Source organism: Lampetra fluviatilis, chromosome 1 (genome assembly GCF_964198595.1).
Source record: "Lampetra fluviatilis chromosome 1, kcLamFluv1.1, whole genome shotgun sequence".
Lineage (NCBI taxonomy): Eukaryota > Metazoa > Chordata > Hyperoartia > Petromyzontiformes > Petromyzontidae > Lampetra > Lampetra fluviatilis.
In genome coordinates, this window is record NC_136275.1 from 15,438,833 (window position 1) to 15,464,501 (window position 25,669).

The 25,669-nt window shown below is 49.7% G+C and overlaps 1 protein-coding gene across 6 annotated transcripts in view; it reads left to right on the top strand.

Annotated features, from left to right (window-relative positions):
- LOC144933004 (thrombospondin type-1 domain-containing protein 7A-like) overlaps positions 1-25,669 on the top strand; it is a 576,967-nt gene that overhangs the window by 452,122 nt on the left and 99,176 nt on the right. The gene's annotated exons all lie outside the window — the stretch shown is intronic.

Consider the following 25,669-nt stretch of genomic DNA (forward strand, 5'->3'; position numbering starts at 1 on the left):
GAGTAATGGGCGTGTATCCTCCTGTTGGGGCGCACTGCTCGCTCTGGCCGTGCGTGCCTCGCGATCGCGTTCCACGCGACGCCCCACGCGATCCGTGTGCCCTTGCGTGTGCATTTATATTATTGTGGGGGGGGGGTTAAAACTTTTATTTTGTGTATGCTACAATAATGTAGCGGTTCGCACGCTAGAACCGGAAATCCAGAGAGCACCGGTTCAATCTCCCGGCCCGACAGTTGAAAAAATGGTTGCAAATTTCTTAAATCCCCCCTCTCAACCCCGGGCTAATTGTGGATGCATTTAGGCGATCAGTAGTCATGGTGGTAATGGGTACTCCCACCTCTTCCAAGATATCTGACCAGCGTGAAAGATTAGGCCAATTGCTCTCTAGAGAGTCTCTCTTGAGTTCACGCTAATGGAGAGCTTTCTGCCAGCACTCACGTGAGCCAGCAATATTGGGACTACACTTTTATAGACTTTATTTAATACTCGTTCAGACAGATATGGCATGCGATAATAGAAGATGGTTTTATACCGCGTGCTGTTGTCGCAGCACGTAAAACAATATGTTTGTAAAGTTCTCATCTGTGTAATATTAATTGTGCCCATCTGTAAGTAATTAAGGATATGCGGATCACATACGGTACGGAGGCTATGTATCTGAACCTTGGTTAAAGGACACGATTGTTTTTGAGCTGCCGCATTGCAGCACAAGGTCTGGCTTTGGGATCAACTCCAAACGTTTCCATTTAATAGTGGCAGTTTCTCCTATAGATTCCACAGCATGACACTGCACATTACGTTCGTTAAGATGCGTTTTTTATTATGAATTTGTATACACCGAATATATTCCATGACTTTTATGCAAATGAGGACCTCACTTGCTAACGCTTGTTAATATGTCACGACGTCTTGTGCATTTTTATTCCATCAAATATTTCCGCACAACTTAAGGCGGAGCACCGAAGAAGCCTGAGAACGCACGCAATGTACACACACTTAATTAATCGGCTGAGAATGTGCAAAGCGAGCGCGCCCTGGTGAGCAACACTGAACCAGCCCCCATTTACGGGGTCGCGGCGGCCCTCATGCTCACGTCCCGCTTGCACCTCCCTCGTCGTCATTCTTCTCACTCCCCGCTGGAGTGTGGACTCTGGTCTGCCCTCGCGAGTATTGACCTATTAAGCCGAATTCATTTATTTTCTACCCAGCCCGCTGGGGAAAATAAAACTTTTCACGTACATATAAACGTAGTAACGACTTGTTTTGATAACCCGTGCGTATGTCGAAGGTCATTTGTGTGCACGTCTCTCTGCCTCGTGTGTCTGTGTAAGGGTAGGGGAGCGGTATGTAAAGCGGTTAGCTCACTGTGCTACAAACCCGGCGACCCGAGTTCGACAGCCTCAAATGAGTACCGTGCCTGGTGTGATGTGTAAAAAAATATCGCCTCTAGCGAGACAAAGGCGGCCGGGCGTGGTTCTGGCCACACCCCCTTGTGCACCCTTCTCGCAAATAGCCCTTGCCCCAACAATCTGTTACAAGCTAGCTATTCAGGGGGAATTTTTGTGCTTGGAGCGGTGGTGTAGTGGTTAGCACACTACGCTCCAAACCTGGATACCCGAGTTCGATTCCCACTCATGGCCCACGTTAATTGTGAGTGATATCTGAACATGTTTTTGGCCACCCCTAAATCAAATCAACTTCAAATTACGACCTGATGTGGTGTGTAAATATGAGCACTGGGCAGACATAGGGGGTTTGGCATGGTCCTGGCCACACTGCTATCTCGTGTGTGCTGTGCCAGCCTTTTATTAATTTCCTCATCTGAAACACACTGGGTCTAAAGATTTTATTTCAGGAGGGTCTTGCTAGATTGGAACGTTAGGCCAATTCCAGTGTTTGGCATGCGGAAGGAAATTAGAGTGCCCTGCAACACCAAAAGCTTTACACGGACAAATAAAAAATATATTGCTGGACATATGCCAGACACTTGGCAGCCCAAGCCTACAACACCTGGTATTCTAAGGCAGTCTATCTTCATCCAAGTAAATTATGCTTGGCATCTAAGACTGGTCAACATGAAATTGGAATAACAAAATTGGCCAAATATCCTAATCCAGGAACTTTCTGAAAATGAGTCTTGAGATTCAGTGACAACTTTTGGGTAAATAAAGGGTATTACTTTTCATTAATATATATACTTTGTATATTTCGCGGAGAGGAAATATACGGAACATGGCTCTTTGCATGAGTGTGTGACAAGAAGCTGTGTGTGTAAACTTAGAAATTACCTGTTCATTCAATAACGCCTGCCGTTTCGTCTTATATGGCGGTTGTATTTAATGTGATATTTCCACATTAGCTACTTATTGATAACATGTTTCACTTTAACTGCATTCCTTTTGTTTACTGTGATGACAGTTCATGATGGTCATATATATTTGCTTAATTTATTCTGTTTGAGGGTGACGTGTTTTTGTTGTTCACATTTTTTCCCACCAAAATTGCTTGTATGCCCCTGGTATTTGTAAATAACAGTTGTTTGGAGCTTAATATTGCGTGATGTTTCTTTATTTCCACTGTGGGACCCATTGTATTACTGTAAATAATGGGCAATGAAATGTTGTGTTGCCAAGTTTGCCATGCAACAGAGTATTATTAAACAAAAGGCCTCTCTTTCCAGGTGCAACTTAGAAATTGATGATTGAATGGTAAACCACAATATTGTCCACGTGATACAATTGGGAATTATTTTAAAACATTGGAAAATATTGCCATGGTGTAAATAAAGTATTCTATCTACTATTGAAAAAAAATTGTGTTTATTAGGAAAATAAATATTGGTTTCCATAAATGGATAGTGATTGTGTCAATGGAAGTAGCTTAACTCTCACACATTATCATGATGTTCATGCTTCCCCTGAATCTATGATAATTTTCAGATATTGGACTTTCACTAATACTAGTCCAACATCGACTCACTGACATTGATGGGTTTTCCATTGACCATTATCACAGTCACATAGTCACATGTGCAGGAGAAATTGTGTGGCCAAGTAAAATTTCAGGAGTGAGTGATTGACAATGATGTTTTTTCTTTGAAACTATTGATGAGTGTGCTTATATAGTACACGTCAATCAAAAATTGTAGCTAAGTGTCAGTGCTGCTCTTAAATTTTCCAGCAATGAAAAATGGGCATATTCCACAGTGTTTTTCTATATTCAGCAGTGCTCCAGCACTGGGCACACCACGCCACTGGCAGTGACACCAATGGCCATCGACGATAAACTGATCTGCTGAGTGTTTACGATCTCTTACTCCATGTCACACCCCCACAGGCTTTACGCCTCCCCCCTACCCAAACTGCTTTTACGGCTCCTTTCATTCCTTTTGAGTCCTCCTTCCTCTCCCAAACCTCTCATCTCGTTTTTCTGTAAGGCACAGATGCGGTAACAGATAACGCAATAAATCACAGGGAGTTATATGTTGTTGGGGTTTTGGGTAGAAAAAGATCGAAGGAAGACAGGAAAAGATGACGGCATAGAAGCGGCTGGGTTATGCTTTGCAGTGGTGAAGAACGGGGTAATAAGGGTGGGCCGACAACAGTGGTGACACCCACGAGACTGCAGAGTACACATCACACGTGTAATCGCGGCTGGATGATGGCGATAGCATCGACAACCATGGAAGTGGAGTTGAGGATGCAATGTCGTTGCTGGAGTTCACCACAAATGACCTGTCTTTCTCCTGTGATTGATGTAAGAAGCTTTGCTCACGAGGTCACTGCAGAACCGAGCATGTGTAGATGCGCAGAGTACTCACGCTCATTCAAATCCTGAGCACAAAACCTCGTCACCCAAGACTTTTCTAAAAGCACAAAATATTTTTAGTGAGATAATTCTGTGGGCTGCACACTGTTGAGTAATATACTTGAATAAACCATATTTTGGAACAGTGCTGTAACCTGCTGTAAATGTTCAGGTTTCATTCACAATAATGTTTTGATAAAGGAACTAAGTCTCCCAAAGTGATATTTACCCTTCACTACAGGTTAAAATGCAATGATTAGTGGTCAAACAGGATAGTGCCTAATTCATTTTCTGAGTGTTTTGATCATCGTCATCATAAATATCTGCCACTGCTGATGCCATTACCTTCTCTGTAGTCCCATCTTACCTGTGCACATGCTTTCATCTGTTTGTTCTACAGGAAAAGTTTGCTCATCCTTATTCTTAGGTTTTTTCGGTAAAGTCACGTAGGTAAAACATTAAAATTAATAAAAGTAAAATAAAATAAAAATCACGACGTTTCGGAGGCAACACAAGCTTCCGTCTTCAGGTGGAACCGTCACAGCCACGACAGCTGTATCAAGTAAATGAGAGATTGCAGGAGCTACCACTCCGTTTATATAATGGTTGGAGAGGGGGGAAGGGCCAAGTACAGCACACTTTTTATTCATATGGTAAGGTGAGGCTTAAGAGGGTGAGCCTTTATTATGGAGAGGTACGGTTTGTGACTCAACCTGTGACAAGGAGAAAACAACTGAACATGGTAAACCTGTAATAGTTGTATGTCAAGTAAGATTGGCCAAATAAGTGTAGTTAAATCTTTTTTGCATGGTTGATCACATCTTTTCAATGATTACTCAGTTTGTAACCATCATCACGGTTGAAATTATGTCTGTGTTTGTATATTTGTATGGCTTCGTGTACAAACCTTTGATGGTAGCCAGGAGGTTTGCAGAGAACCTTGGTCTCGGAAAAGACAATTTCATGAGAGCCCACCGAGTTGTAGCAATGATCCGCAACGGCCGAAGAATCAGTTCTGCCGTGTTTCAGATCTAACTTGTGCTCGCGGACACGATCAGAAACATGACGTTTCGTTTCTCCAATGTAGCAATCACCACAAATGCAACTCAATTTGTAGACTCCAGGATACTGTAAGTCAGGAACGACATCCTTCACAGATGGAATCAGATCACGGATTTTATGCACTGTACTGAATCGGACTTGGATCTTATGTTTGTTTAGAATTTTGGAGATCTATTTGGTCACGCCTGCTATGTATGGTAACGTGATAGTTTTGGTCGGAGTTTAATGTGGCTGTTTCTGTGTGGTGGGAGAAACAGCTTGGCGGATAGTGCGGTCAGAGTATCCGTTCATCCTGAGGGCCCGATGTACATGTCTTAATTCACCGGCCAGGTGGTGTTGGTCAGAAATACCATGGGCTCTGTGGTATAGCGTTTTGATGAGAGAATTCTTTTGAGATGGGTGCGAATCCGGTTTCAAGTAGGAATCTGTGTGGGTGGCTTTCCTGTAGACAGAATGTCCCAGGGATCCGTCGGGCCTCCTCTCAAACAGAATATCCAAGAATGGTAGTTTACCATCTTTCTCCACTTCCATAGTGAATCTGATGGATGGGTGTCTAGAATTGATGTGGTCCAAGAAGTGGTTCAATGCTGGGAGGCCATGTGGCCAGATGACGAAAGTGTCATCCACATACCTCTTCCACAGGGAAGGATGCAGAGTGGATGTCTGGATGGCGTCTGATTCAAACTTTTCCATGAACATGTTGGCTATAACTGGTGACAAGGGGGAGCCCATAGGGGTACCCTCATTCTGTTTGTAGAAGGTGCCATTCCAGGTAAAATAGGTGTTGGTGAGGCAATGCCTAACCAGCGCAGGTACATCAGAATTCAATCCATCTTGGACTAAGTCCTCAATTATTGTTAATTGAGGACTTAAAGAACTGATTCTTCGGCCGTTGCCGATCATTGCTACAACTCGGTGGGCTCTCATGAAATTGTCTTTTCCGAGACCAAGGTTCTCTGCAAACCTCCTGGCTACCATCAAAGGTTTGTACACAAAGCCATACAAATATACAAACACAGACATAATTTCAACCGTGATGATGGTTACAAACTGAGTAATCATTGGAAAGATGTGATCAACCATGCAAAAAAGATTTAACTACACTTATTTGGCCAATCTTATTTGACAGACAACTATTACAGGTTTACCATGTTCAGTTGTTTTCTCCTTGTTACAGGTTGAGTCACAAACCGTACCTCTCCATAACAAAGGCTCACCCTCTTAAGCCTCACCTTACCATAGGAATAAAAAGTGTGCTGTACTTGGCCCTTCCCCCCTCTCCAACCATTATATAAACGGAGTGGTAGCTCCTGCAATCTCTCATTTACTTGATACAGCTGTCGTGGCTGTGACGGTTCCACCTGAAGACGGAAGCTTGTGTTGCCTCCGAAACGTCGTGATTTTTATTTTATTTAACTTTTATTAATTTTAATGTTTTACCTACGTGACTTTACCGAAAAAACCTAAGAATATGAATCCTTGCAGTCACGAAAGCTTCAAATCTAGAATTTGCTCATCCTTCTTTTAACTGGCATACTATTGTTAATTTTGTTAATTTAGTTACTGTCATATTTAGTCCTAGCATAGTCCACTTGTGTCTGTTCTTTTGGCGGTGAGTCAGGTCAGTGATTTTGACTGCTGTGTCTCATCCACGTGACTATATTATCTCTGCATTACTGTGAGCGGGCTCCAAGCAGGAGTTATTGCCTATTTGCTTGACATCACAGTACAACATGTTGAATGACTAACTGCCTCGTGAAGCTCAAGTCAAAAAGTGAAAGTACTTTCCCACCCCAACTAGTGTGGGATGCATAGCTCTGAGCCAATAATTGAAATTAGTAAGCATATAATATTGCATCAATTAATTGAATAAAATTGATTCTTATGCTCCAGGTACATGTGTAGTGGTGGTATTGACGTGCGCCGACTGTGACAGTGATAGATCACGGGGCGGCGCGGGGTGCGGGGTTGGGCACGCGTTGTGGGCGTGGTGTGGACGCGCGCGCCGGGAGTGACAGATGACGGTGCGGCGCGGCGTGGCGCCCGGCGATTGGTCGAGTGAGTGGGTGCTCGCAGCGACGTCGGCAGGTGGGGTATAAAGGGGGACGCGCGAGAGCACTCGGAAAAGAGTTACCCAGTTGAAGACCCGAAGACGGAGCTGAAGACCTAGTGAAGCCGAGTAGCTCAGTGGCGTTAGTCGCCGAGTAGCTAAGTGGATGTTGGTCATCCGAGTAGCTCAGTGGCGTTAGTCGCCGAGTAGCTAAGTGGATGTTGGTCATCCGAGTAGCTCAGTAGGTGTTAGTCACCTGTAACCAAGTTTGATAAAATAAAGAGTGTGTTACCCGTGAAGTCGTCTCCCGCCGAGTTACTACACTACAACTGGTGTCAGAAGTAAACCTGTCTTCAAGAAGTATGGACACAAGGAAGACTACCCGTACCCACGAGCGAGGTCGGGATGACGACGGCGTACCGGGGACACCGACCTCGGTAGTAGAGGACGAGGAGTTGCCGCCGATGCAGCACTTCGCGGTGATGGCCGACGCTCCGCTTGCCTCCGACACCAGCCTCCAGGACGCGCACTCCCGGTTGGCGGAGTTGCTGCTCGCCGCCGCTGCAATCTTGGCCGAGATTTCCGTTCCAGCGGGCGGGAAAACGGCTGCGGGGTTGGAGGAAGGAGCGAGGCTGGCGGGATCCCGCCAAACGGCGCTTCGCGCCGAAAGTCTGGAAGTTCCCGCCGTTTTTGAGGGGCCGCCATTGATTGGCGGGAAAGACGGACGCCACGTGGCCGGACATCTCCGCGCAGCGCAGCCCACGTCATCAGCGCGCGCCGGAGCCCTCCATTTTGCGCCTGACAACCGAGCCGACATATTACACAACTCCAGCGGAGCGCGGGAAAATCTCTCCGACGTCGACGACGATCGGGTCCTCCAGCAAAGATTGCCCGCGCTGTCGGCGTTCAAGGCGGATGGGGGCGACTGGGGAGCCTTCCAACGAAGGTTCCTCGCTCATCAGGAGATGTCGGGGTGGTCCGACACCACTGCCCTGCGTGCGTTGCCAGCGATGCTTGACGACGACGCGCTTGCAGCCTTCACATCTGCTGCAAGGTCGTCCCGCTCTACGCTCCAGGCCGCACTACACCTGATGGCGAAGGTGTTCGGGCCGCCCTCCACGTGTCGCCACCAGTTCTACGATCGGCGGAAGGTGGATGGGGAAACGACGCTAGCCTACCGCACGGCACTACTCGCCTTGGCGGACGCGGCTTTTCCCCGCATGGATAAGGAGGGGAAGGACGCCATGGTGACGGAGCAGCTGCTGGTGTTGGCCCACGAGTTGGGGGTCCCCATCAACGTGGCAGACGAGATGGAGATCTGCTCCCTGGCGATCGCCACGAGCATTCACGCGTACGAGGTCCTCAAACGCAGGCCGGGGGTCGTCTGCAAATGGCCGGGGAATGCGGCACTGGCCGCCACGATCGCCGAACCTCAGCCAGCTGCGGTGCAGGAGCGGGGCTTCGCTGCATCGTGTCCGGGGGAGTGGAGAACGGGAGGTCGTTCGCCCGCACGTTCGCCCCGCAAGCTGGAGCAACCGAAACCTACGACGTCCGTCGTCTGCTACAACTGCGGCCTTCGGGGTCACGTCGCAGCCGGGTGCCGGGCCCCGCGTCCGCGCGCCGCAGGACCACGTCGGGACGACGACCAGGGCCACAAGTCATCCCAACAAAACCCGGCAAGTCGCGGCACCTCACACGTTCGGTCCACAAACACGGCACATTCGGGTCGCCGCTTCGCGGTGGGGGGTTCGCGGCTGGGTGCCGGGGGTTCAATTCGGCGAGGGGGGTCCGTACGCGGCCCGCAAGCAGTCGAGTGGTCCGAATTGGCTCACAGGATCGTGGCTGCGTCGGCCGGGTCGTCCGTGGTAACGGGGTTCATTGACGGGGTTGAGGTCCCGGTGCTTGTTGACACGGGTGCGTCGGCCACCATCATCTCGGACCTTATTTATAACATTCTTCCCGTCCAAAGTAGACCCCTTCTGCCGGTAGACGTGCCATTTTATGCGGCGAATGGGGGATCCCTGGGGATCATCGGCCAGATTCGGGCGACTATTTGCATTGGTGACATTAAATTAGCGGGCCCTATTTTTGTATCATCATCGCTGGCCGTTCCCTGTTTGCTAGGTACGGACTTTTTGTCAAAAATGCCCATCAAAATTCTTATAGATCAGGCCTGCATAGAGCTTCCGTCAGGTCGGCGGGTTGCCTTCTTGTCGAGCCCTACCAAAGTGCGCACGGTTTGTGCGACGGTGCAGGCGCTGGCGACTCACACTGTACGGGTGCCCCCGGGATCGCAAATGTTAGTACCCCTTCGGTTCAGGAAGCCACTCGAGGTGGGTGCGGAGGCACAGGGGGTGCTGTTGGGGCCGTCAAACAGAGCCAGTAAGGGCCTCGACTTAGCGGTTGCTCAAACCATGGTGAGAGGGGACAGTGAGCCGTTCGTAATGGTCCTGAATACGGGGTCGCGGCCGGCCGTAATTGCGCAGGGAATGGTGCTGGCTCACGCCGCGCCGCTACCCGTTGAGGAACGGCTCGTGGCTCAAGCAGATTTCACTGTCAAGTCGCATCCTCTGAGTGATGAGGGGACTGAGTGGTTGGACTCGCTGTGTGCGGGTTCAGATAACTTGTCCGGGGTGCAATTGGGAGCATTGAGGGGTTTGCTCATCGAGTTTGCTGACGTGTTCAGCAAACATAAGTACGATATCGGCTGCACTGACCTGTTGCGCCACCACATAGCTACAGGGGACGCGGCCCCTATTCGTCAGAATCCCTTCCGGCTCAGCCCGGCCGAGAAGGAACATGTGCAATCGGCGGTTAATGATATGTTGGCGGCAGATATCATTTCGCCCTCTTCTAGTCCGTGGGGTGCTCCTATTGTCCTAGTAAAGAAACAGGACGGGTCCTTGCGGTTTTGTGTCGATTTCCGCCGCTTAAACAAAATCTCGATGGCGGATGCGTATCCGCTCCCCAGGATGGATGAGTCGCTGGATGCCTTGGCGGGAGCGCAGTTTTTTTCCACACTCGATCTGCTTTCTGGATTTTGGCAATTGCCACTCGATAACGAGTCTAAACCTAAAACTGCTTTCCGAACACCTGGGGGCCTATTTGAATTCAACCGTTTGCCCATGGGCTTACATTCCGCTCCCGCCACGTTCCAGAGACTCATGGAATTGGTTTTGTCGGGGCTCCAATGGGATACCTGTTTGATTTATCTTGACGATATTATCGTCTTTAGTCGGACTTTCGAGGAGCACCTCCAGCGGCTGAGAGCGGTGTTCCTCAGGATGCGTTCCGCTAAGCTTAAATTTAAACCGGCTAAATGTTTTCTGCTTCGGGAATCGGTCAGGTATTTGGGCCATATCGTGAGTCGTTCAGGGATCTCGACGGACCCTGCTAAGACGCATTGTGTCAGCTCATGGTCAACGCCAACCTCGGTCGCGGAGGTTCGTAGTTTCATTGGTTTTGCCTCCTATTACCGTCGTTTTGTCAAGCAATTTGCCACCATAGCCAAGCCCCTGCACGCTTTGACAGCTAAGGGGGTGAGGTTTCGCTGGGGGGCGGAAGAGGAGGCTGCGTTCTGCTCCCTCCGTGACGCTTTGGTGCAGGCTCCCCCCTTGTGTTACCCCGATTTCACACAACCGTTTTTGCTTGACACGGACGCCAGCAATACGGGTATCGGGGGGGTGCTCTCACAGGTGGTCGGGGGGGTTGAACGGGTGGTCGCCTACGGTAGTAGGGTTCTTTCCCCCGCAGAACAACGCTATTGCGTAACTCGTCGTGAATTGTTAGCCATTGTGTTTTTTACACAGCAATTCAGGCCATATCTTTACGGCCGTCATTTTACGGTCCGGACGGACCATGCGGCTCTACAATACGCTATGCGCGTGGCACAGCCATCGGGCCAATTGTCCCGATGGTTGGAGGTCCTTCAAGACTACCAATTCACGACGATTTACCGAAAGGGGTTGCGGCACTCAAACGCGGACGCCTTGTCGCGGTTGCCGCCGTGCACGGACTGCACATGTTTGTTGGGATCAGCGCGGTGCAAACCCCCGGTTGCCGGCACCCCGGGAGTTGCGCTCGCCGCCACTGACACCCCGGGAGAGGACGCCCCCACGGGGAGGGATTCGCTGTTGTCGTTGCCCCTCATTGAGTGGGGCCGCCTCCAGATGTCCGACAGCTCCCTACTTACGCTGCGTCGGAAAGTTGGCGCTCCCGAAGAAGGGGAGGCGCGGGTCGGTTCCTGGGTGTGCAGACAGGGCCTTTTGATGAGGTGGGACAACATGTCCCGGCGTCACGTGCTCGTTGTGCCTGTTGCTATGCGGGGTAGGGTTGTTCTGGCAGCTCATGAACGGCTCATGCATTTGGGTTTTCACAAAACGCTCGCCCTAATCCAGCGAGACTATTATTGGCCGGGGATGGGTAACGACGTGGCGAATATTCTTAAGGGATGCGTAGGGTGCGCCAAAAGGAAACCGCCACCATTTGCAGCTAATCCACCGCTGCAATCCATTCAGGTTTCGCGTATAAACGAATTGGTAGCGTTGGACATCTTGGGGCCCTTTCCGGTTACACCAAGGGGAAATAGGTTCCTGCTGGTTGGCGTGGAATATTTCACCCGATGGCCTATGGCATGGCCGCTCGCCAACCAGTCGGCTGCGGCGGTGGCGGACGCCTTTGTCCAGGGTTATGTGTTGGACAAGGGCGCCCCCGAACGCTTGCTGACGGATCAAGGGCAGAATTTTTCGAGCGTTTTGTTGCGCGAGGTGTGCGACCTGTTGGGTACAAAGAAAGTGCGTACTTCCCCCTACCACCCGCAGACTGACGGGATGGTTGAGCGTCTGAACAGGACGATTACGTCTATGTTGTGCCAACAGGTCTGCGACGATCAGGTTGATTGGGACTTACAGGTGCCGGGGGTACTTGCGGCCTATCGAATGGCCCCTCATGCGGCGACGGGGTTTTCCCCATTTTTTCTTATGTATGGGCGGGAGGCCGATCCGGCCATGGACGTCCAACTGGGGATTTCCCAGCCACGTGCAAAATCTAAATTGGCAGACCACATCAAATTTAATATCGCCAAATTGACTGAAGCGCGGGAGGCGGCAAGGTTGAATTCGCGGTCGCGGCAAATTGCAAACGAGAAATTGCATGAGCGGAGGGTGCATACGCATGATTGGAAACCAGGCGATAAGGCCTGGCTGCATTGTCCACATGCACCGTTGGCTACGTCCCCCAAGTTGTTGAGACCTTGGAGGGGACCGGTGGAAATTGTGCGGGTTGCACGACCCCAGAGTATACAGATAAAATGGGGGAAACGCCGTTGGTATGTGCACCCCTCCCGACTGAAGCCCTATGCGGCACCGTGTGACCCCGTTCTGTGCCGTAACGACCGGGCGTGTGATGTGATCGTCGACTCGGGGAGGGAGGTGTCGCAGGCTGCTCCTCACGTGTTTCCACCTGACCCACCCCCAGGTGCCTCGGGCTTGACGGCTGCTGACCGTCGGGAGCCTGAACCCTGCGGCACGCACGGGTCCTCGGTGCCTGGCCGATGTCTTTCTGAACCGCCGGCACCACCGGACGTTCAACCGCGTCTGGTGCCGTACGACGGACCGGCAAGGCGGACTCGGGCTAGGGCTCGACAATTTTCATGAAGACGTTTTTTTCTCTATACCGAGCTCGCCCGGTGTTCCCCTCTGCCGGGGTATTGTCCCGTTGTAGGGACGCTCGGAAAGAGGGGGACACCGCACGAGTCGTGAAAAAAAAAAAAAAAAAAAAATTTTTGTCTATTTATTTTCCTTTCTGCATACACATTGCTATTGTCACTCGCCGGTTTGTATATATTGTTCTATTGTCGCGGTGGCATTGGTTGATGGTTGCTGATGGTAGTGTTCGCGTCGTGTTGTGTTGTTACGTTAGTTGTTGTTCTTGTTGTGGTGTTGTGTTACGGGGCACACAGGGCGGTTTGTATATTTTTATAGCAGCCGGGTCGGCTGCGAGCTATGTGGTAGGGGGTGATGTAGTGGTGGTATTGACGTGCGCCGACTGTGACAGTGATAGATCACGGGGCGGCGCGGGGTGCGGGGTTGGGCACGCGTTGTGGGCGTGGTGTGGACGCGCGCGCCGGGAGTGACAGATGACGGTGCGGCGCGGCGTGGCGCCCGGCGATTGGTCGAGTGAGTGGGTGCTCGCAGCGACGTCGGCAGGTGGGGTATAAAGGGGGACGCGCGAGAGCACTCGGAAAAGAGTTACCCAGTTGAAGACCCGAAGACGGAGCTGAAGACCTAGTGAAGCCGAGTAGCTCAGTGGCGTTAGTCGCTGAGTAGCTAAGTGGATGTTGGTCATCCGAGTAGCTCAGTGGCGTTAGTCGCCGAGTAGCTAAGTGGATGTTGGTCATCCGAGTAGCTCAGTAGGTGTTAGTCACCTGTAACCAAGTTTGATAAAATAAAGAGTGTGTTACCCGTGAAGTCGTCTCCCGCCGAGTTACTACACTACACATGCATAAAAGTGTGTATGTCGGAATACATTATTTTGAATTCGTATATGCATGTTAGTATTTCAGTTAACTCTGCAAGCCACTACATATTCCACACACACCACAGTCGTAAAACAAATTTGATTCTTGAATCGAGACATGACCCCGAATCGGGTTAATTTATCAAATAATGAACGGGTGCATGTTAATAATAGGCTTTTTCCCATTTTTTCTGGTAACAAAACTGAAACCTTTTTACAAGGAATCATTTGTGCATTAACCACAATACTTGTGGTCAAAAAAGCAAACAAAAAACAATCTAATAATATATGCATTGTCCTTAAAACTGATTGGTCCACACCAGAGACATCTTTCTTTTGAGCCTCGTCTCCAGAGGACGCCTTTGGGGAAGACCCCTATTATTATATTGTGGTACTAGCAAAGGAGGTCTAATGATGCTTACCCCAAGCCCTCATTACTTTGACAGTGCATTGTCTTTGAGCTGTACGCCTTTTGGCGTCCTCTGGTCTAGCACCAATTGAGACGAGGCTCAAAAGAAAGCTGTCTCTGGTGTGGACCAATCAATTTCAAGGACAATGCATATATTATCAAAGTGTGTGTGTTTTTTTGCATTTTTGACCACAAGTATTGTGGTTAATGCACACATGATTCCTCGTAAAAAGGTTTCAATTTTGTTGCCAGAAAAAAGGGGAAAACCCCTATTATTATATTTTGGTACTGGCAAAGGAGGTCTAATGATGTATATGCTTACCCCGAGCCCTCATTACTTTGATAGTGCATTGTCTTTGAGCTGTACGCCTTTTGGCGTCCTCTGGTCTAGCACCAATTGAGTCGAGGCTCAAAAGAAAGCTGTCTCTGGTGTGGACCAATCAGTTTCAATGACAATGCATATATTATCAGAGTGTGTTTTTTGTTTGCATTTTGACCTCAAGTATTGTGGTTAATGCACACATGAATCCTTGTAAAAAGGTTTCAGTTTTGTTGCCAGAAAAAGGGGAAAACCCCTATTATTATTATTATTATATTTTTGTACTGGCAAAGGAGGTCTAATGATGGGTGCATGTTAACTTGCTTAGGTGAGGGTAAGTCACTGCGTAGGACAGCCACTGTTGAATTTCCACAAAGTGATATCGATTTTACTAACCCCAGAAGAATGAAGCCCTTTGTCAATCCCTGACTAGTTGAACTGGCATCTTTACAATGTGGAGCTTTGACCATGGTATCACAGTAGAACTCCTCTTAACGACCACCCCTGTTAATGACTAATCGCTTAACGACGGGCCTCCATATAGCCCAATGTGTTCGCTTACTGACCATTCCCCTGTAAACGATGGGCTGTTGTGGTTAAAGTAAATATTCATTAATGCATCTGTAGTGACATCGGGGATGTCACTGTATGGTGCCGGCCTGAGAGGGCCATGGCACATGATGCACCGTCATCGCATACACCCTGTGAACGGGTGTAGTACCAGCCTTAGCAGGCTTGGTGGGTGCTGGATAGCACGGACACCACGCATAGCGTGTGGTGGGGGCTCCCATGAGGGGGAGCGGGAGAGTGTCAGCCGAAAGGCAGGGTTGCCCCGGGCCATGGCACTCTGGTTGACCCTGCAGACACATGATCTAGAGTGTCCATAGAGAGTGCCCCAGGTGGGGGGACTAGGGGTTATCACGTGTCCGGGGAGAGCTCTTGAGAGGGATTGAGAGGGAGCTAGAAGGCTCCAGAAGGCAGGCGGGGCAAAGGGCAGAGCAGCCCCGACTGTAGGGGGATATAAGGCAGGTCCCTGAGAGGGACCAGGGTCGCTGCAACCTACAAGCTGGAAGCTCTACATCTCAAACTGGAAGCTCTACAAGGCAGCCACGTGGTTGCGGACCCGAGTGAGGGCCCGACCCTTCGTAGCAGTAACTCCTCTATCTAGAGTAGTTGGCTGGGTGGTCACCACCCTAGGCTGTATCTGGTAAAGGGGCAGTTACCCCTTGTGTTACGTGTTACAAATAAATGTGTTACCTCTAAAAGGAACAAAGTCTGAGACTCAGTTGGACTCACTACAACTAGTGTCGGAAGTGGCCAACACGCTAGTTATTCAACTAGCTGTAGACTATGTCTACGCGTCGCAGACCACGTACCAGGACGTCGGACAGTGAAGACGAGGACCTCGTGCCGCCTACAGCGCTGGAGGATGCGGGGGAGATGCTGCCAGCAGAGCAGGGCGCCATCCGGCCGCTTGACGCTTCGCCATCGGCGGGAGCGACCCTCCGGGAGGCGCACGGACACCTCGCGGATCTCCTCCACGCTGCGGCTTCACTCCTTGTGGAGATCAGACCCACGGTCTCGCCGGTGAAGGAGGGAGCGGCGATGCCGCTTGGGGATGACGACTCCACTTCCATTTCGCAGCAGGGGGGAAACTCAGGGGCTCAGCCCGCGCATTCGGCCGCAATATTGTCGCCGGTGCGGAGTGCGCAGCCCGCCATAATTGAAGACGCGCCATCGGCGCCAATGGACATCCTGGCCCTCCAACGTCGGCTTCCCTTTATTATAGAATTTGCGGCCTCTAGTGGCGACTGGGTGGCCTTCAAGCGGTGGTTCCTCATGGATGCCGACTTGGCCGGTTGGATGGAGGCGGAGGCGCTGCGGGCGTTGCCTGCCGCTCTCGATGACAACGCCCTTGCAGCATTTCTTGCCATCCCACCGCTGGAGAGGTCCACCATTACGTAGGCTTTCGACCAGATGGCATTTATTTATGTGCCTCCGGCAAACACGCACCACAAATTCGCCACGCGATGGAAGGGGGAGAACGAGTCAGCCCTCACCTTCTGTAGCGTGCTATTGGCACTAGCGAAAGCCGCCTTCCCTAAGATGGACCACGATGGGATTGACGCGTTGGTCCTCGAGAGACTGCTGGCCTTGGCAAAAACCCTCCACACCATTTCTCCGGCCGAGGATGGTGACATCTCGCCTCTTAAAGTCGCCAGGAGCATCCAAGCCCAGCAACTTCTACAACGGGATAGGGCGCTTGTGACATGAGCTGTGTCCCACATGGAGCTGGGGCCACCAGAGGGAGCAGAGCCCCTTTCGGCATGCGCGTCGACTCGGGGTGGCGGCGACCGGGGTGACGGTGGCGCGCGACGGATGGACGAGCAGCGGCGGCCAAGATCATCGTCCCGTTCCAGAGCCCGCTGTGTCACCTGCTATAATTGCGGCCTGCCGGGGCACGTGTCTTCAGGCTGCAGCGTAACACGACGGCGCCTTCCAGCGTCACCGCCATCCTACACCTCTCCACATCCTAAGGCGAGTCGCGACGCACTCCACACTCGACCCCTGGCCTCACCTCACCCATCTAGGCAGTTCGGTTCACGTCAAGGTCGCACGTTGGTACGGGGGAATCCTATGCGAAATCGGGAGGTTCGTCAGCTCCGACCGGATCAGTGGTCAGAGCTGGCACATTGAGTTGTGGCGGCGGCCGCGGGTTCATTTGCCGTGCTTGGATTTATTAAGGGTGTGGAAATAAGGATGCTAATCTATACGGGTGTGTTGGCAACTATCATTTCAGAGTTGATTTACAATATTTTGCCTCCTAAGTGTCGGGTTCTAGACCCTGTCGATGCACCATGTTTCGCCGCTAACGGCGGCTCATTGGGTATTTTAACGACCGTCATGCGCATCGCTGACGTTAAATTGTCAGGGCACGTTCTTGTCTCCACGTCCCTGGTTGTTCCATGTTTACTTGGAACCGATTTCCTCGGGAGGATGCCCTTGAAAATCTGCATTGACCGTAGCTGTTTGGAATTGCCATCCAGTCGTCGTATGGCATTTTTGCCTTCCCCCACCCGTTTGTGCATGGTCAACGCTACAGTGCAGGCGCTCGTGCGCCGAACAGTGAGAATCCTTCCCGGCATGCAGATATTGGTTCCCCTCCACTTGAGGAAGCCACTCAATTCGGGAGCTACGGTAGACGGGATTGTTTTGGGACCTTCCAACAAAGGTCAGTAGTGTACTTGCTTTGGTGGTGGCCCAAACGTTGGTGTCGAATTACTAGGAACCTTTTATTCAGGTTCTTAATGCTGGGTTGGACACCGAGGTCATCCAGGAGGGTACAGGTTGTGGCTCATGCGTCGCCGGCACGTCCGGAAGGGGGCGTCGTCAGGAAAGTGAGTGCTGCGCCTTGTACACGAAATTCTTGGGATGTGGATGAAAGTTGGATTGAGAGTGGTTCCTTGTCCGTCGACCAGTTGGGGAAGCTGCGGGTGCTCTTGCACGAATTCTCTGATATTTTTAGCAAGGGTAAATTTGATATTGGACGCACGTCGCTACTGAGTCACCACATTGATACGGGTGATGCAGCGCCTATCCGGCAGAATCCCTACCGGCTGAGTCCGGCGGAAAAATAACATGTTTGGCTGGCGGTTGATGAGATATTGACCGCTGACATCATCTCACCATTCACCAGTCCCTGGGGAGCTCCGATTGTGCCCGTGAAAAAGCACGATGGTAGCTTATGATTTTGCGTCGATGTTCGGAAGCTTAATAAGATTTCTGTTGCGGATGCGTATCCCCTGCCTCGCATGGATAATTTGCTGGATGCGTTGGTGGAGGCACGTTTCTTTTCTACCCTCGATCTGGGTTTTGGCAATTGCCGCTTGACGATGTCTCGAGACCTAAGACGGCCTTTTGTATGCCTCAGGGATTGTTTGAATTTAACCGGCTTCCCATGGGGCTCCATTCCGCACCAGCCACGTTCCAACGTTTAATGGAACTGGTCCTGGCAGGTCTCCAGTGGGACTCGTGTGTGATATATCTCGATTATGTAATTGTCTTCAGTCGCACTTTCGACGGACATTTGGTCCGCCTGCGTGCTGTATTTCTCAATGCGGGCGGCTAACCTTAAATTTAAACCTCAGAAATGTCACCTCCAGAAATCGGTTCGATATCTTGGCCACATCGTTGACAAATCGGGCATTGCAACCGACCTGGAGAAGACTGCGTGCGCTCGAACTTGGCCGACCCCCACCTCGGTGACTAAAGTGCGCAGTTTTATCTTCTTCACTTCTTACTATCGCCGGTTTGTTGCCGGGTTTGCATCAATTGCTAAATCCCTCCATGCGTAGACAGCTAAGGTCATACGTTTCATTGGGGGGAGGTGGAGGAGGCTGCATTTCGTGCTATCCACGATGGGTTTGTGAATGCCCCTCCCCTACGTTATCCGGATTTTTCATTGCCGTTTATCCTGGATACGGACGCTAGCAATACCGGAATTGGAGCTGTCTTGTCGCAGGTCGTCGACGGGGTGGAGCACGTTGTTGCGTTGCGCGCCGTGAGTTGCTAGCCATTGTTGTTTTCGTGCAGCAGTATCGCCCCTACTTGTACGGGAGCCTTTTTGAGGTGCGTTCCGATCATGCGGCGCTCCAATACACGCTGCAAGTGGATCAGCCGTCAGACCAATTGTCGCGCTGGCTGGAGATGCTGCAGGACTTCTCATTCCACGTTACGTACCGCAAGGGTACTCGCCATACGAACGCCGATGCTTTGTCGCAACTGCCGACGTTTGAGGGTTGTGTGTGTTTCTCGGGTTCTGGGTGCTGTAAACTGACCGATGTGACTTCACCTCTTCCTCTTGCGGCATCTGCCGATGCAGCAACAGGCGGGATGGCCGCTGGTCCGGGCGCTCGGGACGTGGTCATTGGTCTAGATTATATGGAATGGGGATGCATTCAGGTGGAAGACGCTTCGTTACTCAAGTTGCGCCGTCGTGTGAGGGACGCTGATGGGGGCACGGATCGATGTGGCGTCGACTCGGTGGTTCTGCGGGGCGGCTTGCTCATGCATTGGGATGGAGGCCTTTGCCGTTATATCATTGTTGTCCCCACTATCCTGCGAGGCGAGGTTGTTTGGGCTGTGCACGAGCGTTTTTTGCACCTGGGCGTGCAGAAGACGCTGGCCACACTCTAACGTGATTTTTATTGGCCGGCCATGTCTGCGGACGTGGAAGATTTGCTTAAAGGGTGCGTGCTGTGTGTTCGGCGAAAGCCCCGGCTAAACCTAGCCGACCCCCCTTGCAATCGATTCAGGTATCGCTCGTCAATGAACTTGTTGCTCTGGACATACTTGGACCGTTTCCCACTACCTCACGGGGTAACAAATACCTGCTTGTGGGGGTCAAGTATTTTTGATGATGGCCTTTTGCGTGGCCGCTCCCTAACCAATCGGCTGTGACTATTACGGAAGCATTCCACAATGGTTATGTTATGGACAAGGGCGCTCCTGAACGCCATTTGACCGACCAGGGCAATAATTTTTCTTCTAAATGGTTACAGGAGGTCTGCGTTTTGTTGGGAACAAAGAAGGTGCGTACGTCGCCGTACCACCCGCAGACCAATGGCATGGTCGAACGGCTACATAGGACTTTGACCTCCATGTTGAGCCACCAGGTCAATGAATCACAACTTGATTGGAATTTACATATCCCCGCGGTCTTCGCCACTTACAGGATGGCCCCGCACGCGTCCCCCGGCTACTCGCCGTTTTTTTTAATGTATGGAAGGGAATAAGACCTCCCCATGGATTTACAGTTACAGGCCGTGCCAACGAAGCATAAATCTAAGATTTCTGACTCCGTTTGCTCTACTCTTCAGAAGCTTTCCGAGGCGTGGGAGGCCTCCAGGGTTAATTCGGAGTCCCGGCAATTGGCCAACAATCGGCTTAAGGAAGTGCGTGCTTCCCTGTATGAATGGTCGCCGGGGACAAGGCCTGGTTGCACTGTCCCCAGGTGCCGGTAGGCACATCACCTAAGTTACTCCACCCTTGGCAGGGACCGGTCGATGTTGTCTGAGTTGTTCGACCACAGTTGGTTCGTGCATCCCTCTCGCCTGAAACCGTTTATCATGCCGCGTGAATTCGTTTCATCTCCACATCGCAGGGGCCGAGTGTCGATTGTGTCCGACGAGCCGGGGTGTGTACCCACTGAGGTTGATCCTCAGCGGAGCGATTCTCTTCCGTCCGCAGGTGCTGCATGATTGACATCCCCTGAACGGCCACGTATGCCGCCTTCACAGACTTCGAACACGGAGGATTCGTCACCACGGTTTACTGCTCGTCGTGAGCAGCACCTCCCCTGGGGGCCCGGCATCACGGATTCGCTCAAAGACTCGTTTTTCGTGATTCCCTTGCACACACGCTCCCACGCTGTCAGTTGCTTGTCGCGTACATTGTGTCATGGCGGTCATTGGCTGATCCTGGCGCCATTGAGCTCACGTGCGTTGTTACATGGTGAAGGTGGGAGGTGTGGTGGTGGGGATCCCGAGGTTTCACGTGTTTTTTTAAAATATATTATTGTTGGAATGGTGTTGTTATTGTTGGTTGACACCCTTCTCCCTGTTGGTTTGTACATTTGTAAATAGTGTAATTTTTGTACAGGTGGGTTGGGGAATTTTTTTTTTCTTGTTAACTGTTGAGGCACACTCTTTTTTTTTTTGCATTTCACTTAAATTGCTTGTTGCAGGGATGTCACTGTATGGTGCTGGTCTGAGAGGGCCATGGCACGCGATGCACTGTCATCAAATACATCCTGTGAGCGGGTGTAGTACCAGCCCTAGCGGGGCTTAGCGAGCGCTGGATAGCGCGGGCACCATGCATAGCGTGTGGTGGGGGCTCCCACGAGGGGGAGCGGGAGAGTGTCAACCCAAGGCCATGGCACTCTGGTTGACCCTGCAGACACGTGATCTACAGCAGGAAATGCTTATGGAAGATTTTGAGATCGCGGTGATATATTAATAATGGGGAGGGCCAAAGTGAGCATTCTCTGCATAACAAGCATTTCTTAATTGATGGATTTTCATTTCAGGAGTGAATAACACGAACAATAATGTGATATTGTACATGGAAAAGGGAGTACATGGGAAAGGGAGTCCATTTCTCGCACCTTCGGTTAGCGCGGTTGGTTATGTATGGTGAAAAAAGTTCGACATACATGGTATTCATCTTCTTGGTTCTTTCGGTAAAGTCACGTAGAAGGGAAATAATGAAATAATAAAAATAAAACATTAAATAATTCTCACGACATTTCGGCCACAACGCAAGCAGCCGTCCTCAGGTGAAGAACAGGTCTGTCGGAAAGACAGCGTCTGAATGGGCACCACCAGGCTTGGCAGCTTATATTTAAGCTGGGTTGGAGGGTGGCAGGGGCGCCTTGACAAAGGAATTTGCATATCAATAGGAATTTAGCAAATTTATGGGAAATGCAGATATGGGATTAGTCACTACTTGTGGAATGCGTAGGAGGTGGGGGGGGGTTCCAAAGTCATATTATGCCCGTGCAGTATGCAGGATTAGCAGCATCAAAGGGAGGGAGTAGGGTTAGCAGTAATAGAGGGAAGGAATTTTAATAGTAAGGAGCTGCAGCAGCTAAACCACCACGTAAAAAACTAAAATATAAGCTACATCAGTATCATAAATATACTAAATATACTCTCCAATAAGCTGAGCTACTAACAGTAAATCATACATTACAATTCTATGTCGCAAAAAATATAATATGCCTCCAGCTAAACTTTTTTCTCTTACATCACACGGGTCTACCCCGTACTATATACTGCCATAGACAAACCCAACATTAAATTATATACTGCATTACTATACACCACCTTAGACTATACATTGTAATATTACACTATGTATTATTCTACCCACCCTACTGTATACCACACTGATGTATATTCACTATACAATTACGATACTATATATTACCTTATGGGCTCCCCTCTATCTCCGGTTGTAGCCAACGTTTTCATGGAGAAATTTGAGACTGACGCCATCCAGACTGCCACTCTACGCCCGACCTTATGGAAGAGGTACGTAGATGACACTTTTGTCATCTGGCCACATGGCCGGCCTGCTCTAGACCTTGACCACATCAATTCCATACACCCAGCCATCAGATTCACCATGGAAGTCGAAAAAGATGGCAAGCTACCCTTTTTGGATGTCCTAATTAAAAGGAGACCTGATGGTTCAATGAGCCACTCTGTCTACAGGAAAGCCACCCATACGGATGCTTACCTAAAACCGGATTCCCACCACCATCCATCCCAGAAGAATTCCCTCATCAAGACTCTACACCATAGAGCCCAATGCATCTCCGACCAGGAACACATTGCCAGTGAACTCAAGCACGTACGCCAAGCTCTTAAGGCTAATGGTTACTCCGACTACACAATCCGCAAAGCCATCACTCCAACCATCAAGAAGGAACCTGTTGAGGAGCCTTTCAAAACCATCACCTTACCCGACATTGCTGGGGTCACAAAAAAGATCTCCAAAATCCTGATTAAACACAAGATCCAGGTCCGATTCAACACAGTACATAAAATCCGTGATCTGGTCCCGTCTGTTAAAGATGTGGTTCCAGACATACAGTACCCTGGCGTCTACAAACTAAGTTGCCTCTGTGGTAGCAGTTACATTGGAGAAACCAAACGACATGTCTCGGACCGCATCCGTGAACATAAAGCAGACCTGAAACATGGTAGGACAAACACCTCAGCCATGGCAGATCACTGTTACAATTCAGTGGGCTCACATAACATTGACTTCTCCAAGACAGAGGTTCTCTGCAAGCCATCTGGCTACCATGAGAGATTCGTTCATGAGGCGATCCACATATACAAACACAGAGACAATTTCAACCGAGAAGATGGATTCTGGCTCAGCAATCATTGGAAAGACGTAATAAACTATTTTGGATCTTAACTGATTGTGTTCACGTTTACGGTGACTTTCAGACCGCAGTCCACTCACTGGCATAGACTATATATCTTTTATTCTCCGCAGGGAATGGATTCTTTGCTCCGTTGCAAGTCTCCTACCACCACTCTCCCATTGACATATTTCGTTGATTCCTCTTAGTACCTTTCACGTGACGGTCAATGGTATAGTGTATAGCAGATTGTATAATAATAAATAGTATAAAAGTGTAATGTTTAATATAATGTATAAGGTAATATCTAGTATCGTAATTGTATAGTCAATATACATCAGTGTGGTATACAGTAGGGTGGGTAGAATAATACATAGTGTAATATTACAATGTATAGTCTAAGGTATAGGGTGGTGTATAGTAATGCAGTATATAATTTAATGTTGGGTTTGTCTATGGCAGTATATAGTACGGGGTAGACCCGTGTGATGTAAGAGAAAAAAGTTTAGCTGGAGGCATTATATTTTTTGCGACATAGAATTGTAATGTATGACTTACTGTTAGTAGCTCAGCTTATTGGAGAGTATATTTAGTATATTGATGATACTGATGTAGTTTATATTTTATTTTTTTTCGTGGTGGTTTAGCTGCTGCAGCTCCTTACTATTAAAATTCCTTCCCTCTATTACTGCTAACCCTACTCCCTCCCTTTGATGCTGCTAATCCTGCATACTGCATAATGCACGGGCATAATATGACTTTTAACCTCCCCCCCACCACAAGTAGTGACTAATCCCATATCTGCATTTCCCATAAATATGCTAAATTCCTCTTGATATGCAAATTCCTTTGTCAAGGCGCCCCTGCCCCCCTCCAACCCAGCTTAAATATACGCTGCCAAGCCTGGTGGTGCCCATTCAGACGCTGTCTTTCCGACAGACCTGTTCTTCACCAGAGGACGGCTGCTTGCGTTGTGGCCGAAACGTCGTGAAAATTATTTTATTATGTTTTATTTGTATTATTTTATTATTTCCCTTCTACGTGACTTTACCGAAAGAACCAAGAAGATGAATCCCTGCAGTTACAAAAGCTTTAAATCGAAATACATGGTATTGCGATCAATATATACGTAGATAAAGTTTCATGGAAGCGATCGTCATTCTACAGTTTACTGAAACACATGCAGCACGGTATTTTTCCACATTGCTTCCGGCTCAATTACAATGAAGGTTTTGCACACGGCAAAACACGTTGTAATTTCCAGTTGTTATCCATACATATTTAAATGTGATAACTGTACCTGTGTGCATGGCAATTTTGCACACAAATTGAGCAAGCGGTGCATCCCCTCTGCAGGATGGCATGCTAATATTCTAGCATTCCTTGACCTTGACCAGGGGTCGGCAACCAAAATAACAAGAAGAGCCATTTCTTTCCAATTCGGTACAAAATTCAGTATTTCAAGAGCCGCAATGCATCTGAGTACATACTGTACATACGTACATATCGTCAAGAAGCAGCCCATAAAGAGCCGCATGCGGCTCCGGAGCCGTAGGTTGCCGACCCCTGACCTTGACGGACTGAAGAGTATGTTTCCATCCCGCCGCCATTTTCGGCTGTTCTCTGTCAACTGCTGTGTGAAGGCCACCAATGAGTGTGGCAGTCATTTCTGTAATAAAGGACTCTTTCACTGTGTCTGTCTCTGTTGTCCTTTATTTATTTAGGTTCTTACAACTTGTCCCACACGGCCCTCGCTCAGAGCCTTCCGCTTGGCAGCTTGACAGCTGCCGTCGCTCACATAGCCTTTTCCCCGCTCCCGATGCAGCTCCGCTGCAGGCTTCCCTCTTAGCCTCTCCGCCTTTGTGCAGTCTCTCAGCTGCTCTCGCTGCAGCCCCACCGCTGCTCTCCGTTCCACCCGTGCCCGGACACCGCTAGCTGACGGTGCAGTGTCCCACCGCGTGGCGATCTCGCCACTCTCCACCCTCTGCCCTGCGTGGCCTCCTCCTGTCTTTATTCCCACACTCTCCTCCCGTCTCTTCCGGTTACCGCCCTTAAGAGCTTACCCCTCTCCCCCACGTGACCTAACCCCTCCCCCCGTGACGTCATATCCGCGAGGCCGTTTACGCCCGCATTACATTTTCATTAACATCTCAGAGTAGGATGCAATTGTATTGCTTTCACCCAGTTACAAAGTGGGGGTGATTGCTTTTGTCCTGCGGAAGCAATGTGTGTTTTTGTCGCCAACTATGTCTGCAAATATGTATTTGTGAACATATATCGTGGGAGTAACTGACAAATTAGATCGAGTTTTGCAAAATCAAAATATCAAAGTAAGATTTGGCATGGTACACAAAATTCAAAAACTCGTATCTTGTACTAAAGATGAATTGCTTAAGTTATCAACAAAAGGTGTGTATCAGATCAAGTGCTTATGTGACAGATGCTATATTGGACAGACGGGACATAACATTAGCATAAGACGAAAAGAACACCAAAGAAATATAAAATACTCTCAAACACAACTGTCGGCAGTTGCAGAACATGCTTGCCAACAAGGACACTCAATTG